Source organism: Myotis brandtii, unplaced genomic scaffold (assembly GCF_000412655.1).
Source record: "Myotis brandtii unplaced genomic scaffold, ASM41265v1 scaffold179, whole genome shotgun sequence".
NCBI classification, from domain to species: Eukaryota; Metazoa; Chordata; class Mammalia; order Chiroptera; family Vespertilionidae; genus Myotis; species Myotis brandtii.
In genome coordinates this window covers 3,333,671-3,341,670 of record NW_005356635.1, presented here as the reverse complement: position 1 = coordinate 3,341,670, position 8,000 = coordinate 3,333,671, and positions in this window count along the sequence as shown.

Here is an 8,000-nt window from a genome sequence, read left to right as displayed (position 1 = left end):
TCCCCTGCTGGCCTGGTCACCCCCAACTCCCCTCCCCTGTGGCCATCTTGTGGCAGCCATCTTGTGCCCACATGGGGGTGGCCATCTTGTTCGAGGGTGTGACGGTCAATTTGTATATTACATCTTTATTATATAGTACTAGAGGCCCAGTGCATGACATTCATGCACTGAGGGGTGAGGGGTGGGGGAGGTCCCGGCCTAGGCCCTCTCACAGTCTGGGACCCCTCGGGGGATGTCCGACTGTTGGCTTAGGTATTTCAGATGAAACTATTCTGTAAGTGCTCTACATATAGTCCTATTTCAGTTACTTATATAAATGAATCTTGTATCTTGGTAAAGACTTGATAGGTGCTATCACTACAGAGTTAAGAAGTTGGACATCCTAAGGGGTCCTTAGCACTGCTGCTGCTGCTGAGCCTGGCTTCTGGCTGAGCAGAGCTGCCCCTGTGGGAGCACACTGACCACCAGGGCAGCTCCTGCGTTGAGCGTCTGCCCCCCTGGTGGTCAGTGCATGTCATAGCGACCAGTCGTTCCACTGTTCGGTTGATTTGCATATTAGCCTTTTATTATATAGGATTATTTTCTATATGAACAACTGTAAACCTACTTTTGCCCAATCTTGTATTATGTTTTCATTTTATAAACCTCCCTCAAGAACATTTTTATGAGATGTAATAATCCACTGGAACAGTAAATAAATCTATTTCTAATGTGTCCTTAAACCTTGCCAAAAAAGGCACGTTGCACATTGCCAAATAATGACCGTAAGCAATAGTGACTGGCTGGGCAGGTGTGAGCCTGGCCCAGGCATTGCGTGGTGATGCTGCCCCCCAAAGGCATGATGCTGTCTGCTTTTGCTCTGCTTAGAACATCCCCCTGCTGTTTCCTTGTTCCCTTCTCCTCCTCATGTGAGCCATGGGAGTGGGGGAGCATAACCAGGGAAGAAATATTAGTATGCTCAGCTTGTTGGAAAATGTTATCTGTAACCCACATGTGGGGCCAGCCCAGGAATCCAAACCTTATTTTCTCCTGAAATTCAAAACATACAGGGTTGCAATAAAATCTTTATATTGCTTTTCTAAGAAATGTGACCTTCACAATTTAAAATCTCAAAGTTCCTTAGAATAGAATTATTTCTTTTGGATTCTATCAGCAACTATCCTTTAGCCATAAACTATGCTAGAAACAACATGGATGTTACATTACTTTATCTTCCTATAGATTTAAAGATAATGGAATCAGTAGAATGAAGCCCAAATTAAAATTTAATATAGGACTAATCTCACCACCACTTTTGTCACTGGGACCATCTGGTTACAATACTTATAAACAACTGTGTCTGACAGGAGGCAAAATTTCCATCTTCTTTTCCTTAGATGAACACAGAAAGGAACAGCAGGAGGCAGGTAATTCTCTTGCTCAGCTAGAACACAGAAGTTGGTGTGCCCACATATGAGCTATTTCAAAGAGAATCAAAATTCTAAGAGAACATGACTTGTGGATCCACAAAGTTCAACCTGACGATGTAGGTAATGAAACTGAAGTGGACAATACCTGAGCTCTTCTTTTCTGGTCCTGAATCCTCTCCTGTCACAGGCGTTGACAGAAAATCTTCCCGGGAAATGGAGAATTATGTCCAAACCTGAGGGAGGTTTGCTCCCAAGTGAAGGAGTGGCTTCAACTTTCTGGCTGGCAGCTCAGGAGCAACGCTCTGGAGGGACCTGCAGGCACTCCCGCACTTCAGAGACTGCAGGCTTCCTTCGGGATAACTTGTTACAGAAACAAAAGGCAGGGGAAGTGGTTTTTAAATGTCCTTGCTCCTCCCTCAGCAGTGTGCTTTAATTCTCCTTGCAGCTGTCACTTAAATGTAACTAATCCTATCACTCCATTTTACCCCCAGGTCCCAGGAGTTTCTCCTTAATTCATCTTTTTTGGACAAACCTGTCATCTGTGAAGCAATAAGGATCTCCACCTACTGATGAATCTGCTCAGAGTGTGCCTTTTGCCCGGCATCAGTCATTTGAAGTGGTGACTTTGCCCACTTTTCTTTAATCCTCCTCCCTCTTCAGTGCTTCCTCCCATCCCCACCGACCCTCACTGCTCCCACCCCGCGGGGCAGCACAACTCCGTACGTTCCCATGCCAAGACCCTCGCAGCCTGTCTGTCCCCCTTCCCGGGAAAGGAGTGGCTGAGCGCTCACCTCTGCACAGGGCACCACATGGCCTGACGCTGTCCGCAGTCTGCCGCTCAGTCGCTAGGGTCGCAGGGACTTCCCAAACCGAGGGAAGAGGCGGGGCTGGAGGGCGGTGACGTTGACTGGTGTGTCTGGGGACTCTGCCAGGGCTCCTTGGCACAGGGATGAATAATAAACCATGAATATTTCTGAGAGCGCGGTTCGTGCTTGCCTCTGTCCATCTCCCTCTCATGTCCAATTCCCGGGATTTCTCAGGCTGACCCGGCTGGTGGCAGGGCGTCTCAGTGGGGGCGCGCCCACACCCACCTTGTTTTCCTCCACCTGTTGACAGAGGGGTCTTTTGGGTTTGCTTTAATCACCACGGGCTGTCCTTGGTTCTGTGGCTCCCCGAAGTTCTTTTTTATTTAAAGTTGAATTTATTGGGGTGACATCGGTTAATAAGATTATATGGGTTTCGGCTGTATAATTCTATAATACATCATCTGCATATTGATTGTATTATGTGTTCAACACCTCAAATCAAGTCTCCTTCCATCACCATTTATCCCCCCTTTACCCTCTTCTACTTCTCCCCACCCCCTTTCTTTCCAGTAATCACCATATTATCTGTGTCTATGAGTTTTGTTTTGTTTTTGCTTAATCCCTTTACCTTTTTCATCCAGCTCCTAACCCCATCCCCTTTGACAGCTGTCAGTCTACTCTCTGTATATGAGTTTATTTCTATTTTGTCTGTTATTTTATTTTGTTCATTAGATTCCACATGTAATTTAAATTATGTGGTATTTGTCTTTCTCTGACTAGATTATTTCATTTAGCATAATAATCTCCAGGTCCATCCATGCCGTTGCAAAGGGTAAGAGTTCCTTCCTTTTGACGACCAAGCTAGTATTCCATGATGTAAATGTACCACAGCTTTTTTATCCACTCATCTACTGATGGACATTTGGGCTGCTTCCAAGTCTTGGCTATTGTAAATAATGCTACAATGAACATAAGGATGCATATGTTCTTTTAAATTAGTGTTTCGGATTTCTTGGAATATATTCCCAGAAGTGGAGTTGCTGGGTGATAAGGTAGTTCAATTTTTAATTTTTTGAGGAAACTCCATACTGTTTTCCACAGTGGCTGTACCAGTCTGCATTCCCATCAACAGTGCATGAGGGTTCCCTTTTCTCCACATCCTCGCCAGTACTTGTCGTTTGCTGATCTATTGATGATGGCCCTTCTGGCAGGTGTGAAGTGATATCTCATTGTGGTTTTAATTTGCATCTCTCTGATTAATGATGTTGAGCATCTTTTCATGTCTATTGGATATCTTTATGTCCTCTTTGCAGAAATGTCTAATTGGATTGTTCGGGTTTTTTTGGTGTTGAGTTTGTAAGTTCTTTCTAACTTTCTTGAAGTTCTTTCTGCAGTTTAGATTTTTCTGTTTGGCCCAATTGGAGAAACCTCTCTTCTGAAAGCGATTATCAGAGAACTGGATATAAATGCTATTGTTTCTGTTTGGGTAGCATTTCCTGGCCTCATCTCCACCCTCACCGTCCAGGAAGATAGCCTACAGAATTGTCCCCAGCAACTCAATCCTGGTGCAATTGCAGACAGGGTTCCCCATATTTTGACTCATAACACTTAATTAATGTAATTAAAATGACCTTTCACTCCCTCTAGTTGTACTGCAGTTAAGCTTTTGATGAGAATTTGAAACAAATGTTTTAGAGCAGTGGTTTGCAAGGGGTGGTCCTGGGACCAGCAACATCAGTATCACCCTGAACTTTGTTAAAAATACCAATTCTCTGGCTCTGTCCCAGACCCACTGAATCAGAAATTTCAGGGGTGGGTTTAGGGGTCTATGTATTAATAAGCCTTCCAGATGATTTCCATGCAGCCACATTTTGAGAATTGCTGGCTTAGGGAAATAATTTCTTATAATGAAAACAGCTCATACTAGTATTTATTGAGGTTTTACTCTGTGGCAATACTATTATAAGCATTTTACAAATGCCAACTCATTGAAACGTTACAGCACCACCTGAAAACCATTTACAGGTGAGGCACATAAAGGTAAGTGACTGATGTGTCTGGGAACTCCACGAGGGCTTTGAAGCTTGTAGGTAGAGAGCCAACGTGGATTCAAACCCAGGCGGTCTGAAACCACAGACTGAACATTTAACCCAGAGCTGTGGATGCTTCATTTGGCCAAACATTGGGAATGTCTCCTATCCAGTGGCTAGGCATCCAAGTGATTTACTAGTACAGTTAGTAATAAGGATGTTGGGTACCAAGGTAGAATTATAGAATCAGGGACTCAGAGTTACAAGTAACTCGAGAACATGTGTGATAAGAACATGCTCTTTAGCTCTGCAGAGCTGACATGGTTTTAAGTCAAAGATTTAAGTGTGATATCCAAACTTGGATGCTTGCTTTGGAAATACGACATATTTGTGGGCCTTTGGTATCCAGCTTTTCTTTCAAAGCTCTTTGGTAACCAACCTCATGGCTTCATATTCTTTAGTCCAGTGGTCGGCAAACTCATTAGTCAACAGAGCCAAATATCAACAGTACAACAATTGAAATTTCTTTTGAGAGCCAAATTTTTTTAACTTAAACTATATAGGTAGGTACATTGTTATTAACCTAATTAGGGTATTCCTAAGGCTTAGGAAGAGCCACACTCAAGGAGCCAAAGAGCCGCATGTGGCTCGCGAGCCGCAGTTTGCCGACCATGGCTTTAGTCAATTTCTAACTGAGGTCTGGATCTCAGACTCCTGCTACAATGAGTCACAGAAAGAAGACTGTGACATGTTATACTCATATTCCCAGGGTTGGTACTGGGGTGATTTTTTTTTACTGTCAGTTTAAAAAAGAACTCTTGTTAGGAATGTTCACTTGTTTTAAGATTTTTTTATGAGAATTTCTACAACTACTTTGTGCTAGAGTTCTCCATGTATTTTATACTTTTCATTTAATCTGCCAGAATTACTAGAAATTTGGGAGGTAATTTGTGACGAACTCTAATTCAGTTTGTCTTATCTACACTAATAAAAGAGAAACATGGTAATTGGCGTACGACCGCTACCCTTTTCATTGGCTAATCAGTGAGTATATGCAAATTAACTGACAACCAAGATGGCGGCCGGCAGCCAGGCACTGAAGCGAGCACGAGGCTTGCTTGCTGCAGACTCCAACATTCCCCGCCTCACTTGCCAGCCTCTCATCTGCAAGTCTAAGCAACTATATACTATGTTGCAAATAAGAAGGTAAACAAAACCCCAGAAAACAGCCGGACTGAAACCCAGCCGGACCGAAACATTGTATCCATGTTTTCAGCAGCGAGGCCTCAGAGCTAAAGCTGGCCCAGAAAAAAAAAAAAAAAAAGAAAACAAGGAGCGGTTGGAAGCTTCAGTCACTCGCCAGCCGGAAAACAGCCCTCAGCCCCTCACCCAGACTGGCCAGGCACCCCAGTGGGGACCCCCACCCTGAGCCAGGACACCCTTCAGGGCAAACCAGCCAGCCCCTACCCATGCACCAGGCCTCTATCCTATATAGTAAAAGGGTAATATGCCTCCCAGCACCGGGATCAGCGGAGCAGCGAGGCTCCCGGCACCGGGATCAGCATGACAGGGGGCAGCGCCCAAACCCCCTGATCGCCCTGCGGCTCTGTGTGTGACAGGGGGCGGGGCCACAACCTCCCTATCCACCCTACTCTGTTCGTGACAGGGGAAGGCACCCCAACCCCCTGATCTGCCCTGCTCTGTGCCTGATAGGGGGGAGCTCCCCAATCCCCTGATTGCCCTGCGGCTCTGTGTTTGACAGGGTGCAGCACACCAACCCCCCCTGCCCCCCCACGGGCCCTGCTCTGTGCCTGATAGGGGAGAGCTCCCCAATCCCCTGATTGCCCTGCGGCTCTGTGTTTGACAGGGTGCAGCACACCAACCCCCTGATCGGCCCTGCTCTGTGTGTGACAGGGTAGAGCCATAACCTCTCCATCAGCCCTGCCCTGAGTGTGACAGTGGTGGCGCCCCAACCCCCTGATCGGCCCTGCTCTGTGGGTGATAGAGGGTGGCGCCCCAACCCCCCCTAAGGATGTCCGACTGCAGCTTAGGCCTGCTCCCCACTGGCAAGTGGACATCCCCCGAGGGCTCCTGGGCTGCCAGAGGGATGTCTGACTGCCAGCTTAGGCCTGATCCCCCAGGGTACGGGCCTAAGCCAGCAGGTGGACATCCCCCGAGGGGTCCCAGACTGCGAGAGAGTACAGGCCGGGCTGAGGGACCCCCCCCCCAAGTGCAAAAATTTTTGTGCACTAGGCCTCTAGTCTATATATATAATAGAGAAATATGCAAATTAGCCCAGACACCATAACGCATTGACCGAACAGCAGGGACCTGTGCAGCCACAGGCTCCCAGTGCCGCCAGCCCCCCCTAGTGGCCAGCACACCCACAGGCCTGGAATAATGATGCATTCACAACGAGCCCAGAGTCACTGCACAGGGGGCTGAAGATCAGAGGGGCTGTGGATGGAGGGGCTGCAGATTGGGGGGAGCTACAAATCAGGGGGCTGCAGATCAGGTGGGCTGCATATTGGTAGGGCTGCAGATCAGGGGCCTGCGGCACTAAGGACCCCAGCTCTGAGCCCAGAGCCTGGCCTCAGGGCTGCAGCTGTGGCTGCACTGCCCAACAGGGAACCCCACAATCTGCCCCCACAGACTCAGGAGAGCCAATGGGTCCATGGGGACAGCCAGGAAGAGGCCTTGCCTGGCACCCTTTACTCCATGAGGAGGACCCTGTGGATGGGAGTTGGGGGCCAGACTGTGACCAGCGATCAGTGTTTGAAGAGGGAACCTTCAGCCCCGTGGACTTTCTTTCCCAACGAAGTTCTGGCTCCTCCCTGCACTCGGGCCCTGCCAGAGGGCCATGCTGTCTGCAGTCCCATGTGGGACCATGAACCATGTCTGAGCCACTCTGAGGTGGAGCCCACGTCACCTCTTTAAAGTTTTCATTTTTGCTGATCAAACCTTTGCCTTCTGAGGCGGTGTAGAAGCCAGGACGGTGGGCGCAGTGGAGCTTGCAGATGGGCACCCAGGAGCTTCCCAGCTCCAATGGCTTCATTCAGAGAAGGCGCCCCCTGCGCACTGCTCACCTCGGCCTGCGGGGAACAGCACAGTCACCATGACAGGCATGTCCCCAAAGCTGTTCCTGAACCTCGCTCTTCCTCCCTCGTCTCCCAAAGCCCAATGCAGCCTGTGGCCAGACGCGCAGAGGGTTGGCTGGTGCCGCCAGCACCCTCCCCAGGGCCCTCCCCAGTACCAGACAGGACCAGGCAGCAGCGGGGTGAGGCTGGCTTGGGGCAGACTTAGCCCCTGCAAGCTGTGTCACAGCGGATCCTGAGCAGCGAGAACTTACCAATAGGGATGTTTGTGCAGATATTTTAAACAACTTCCACTTTTAAAACTGAATTGAAAAGCATAGATTGTTGCTCTAGAGAGCAATGCTTCAGCGGGACCCTGAGGTCACGTTGGAGGTTAGAACCAAAAGTTAAATGATAACAAGTGTTGGTGAGGATGTGGACAAATCCGAGCCCTCACACACTGCTGTCGGAATGGAAATGGTGTGGCTGCTCCTCAAATTATTAATATCAGTCACATAGGACCCTGCAACCCCCCACTCCAAGGTATACACCCAAGTGAGGCAGCCGGTCACAAAACACCCATTGTGTATGGTCCCATTCCCATGAAATGTCTGAAACAGCAGTGTGCAGATGGCTGGGTGGGGCAGGCAGCTAGATGGGGAAGGTGGCACGGGGTTTCTT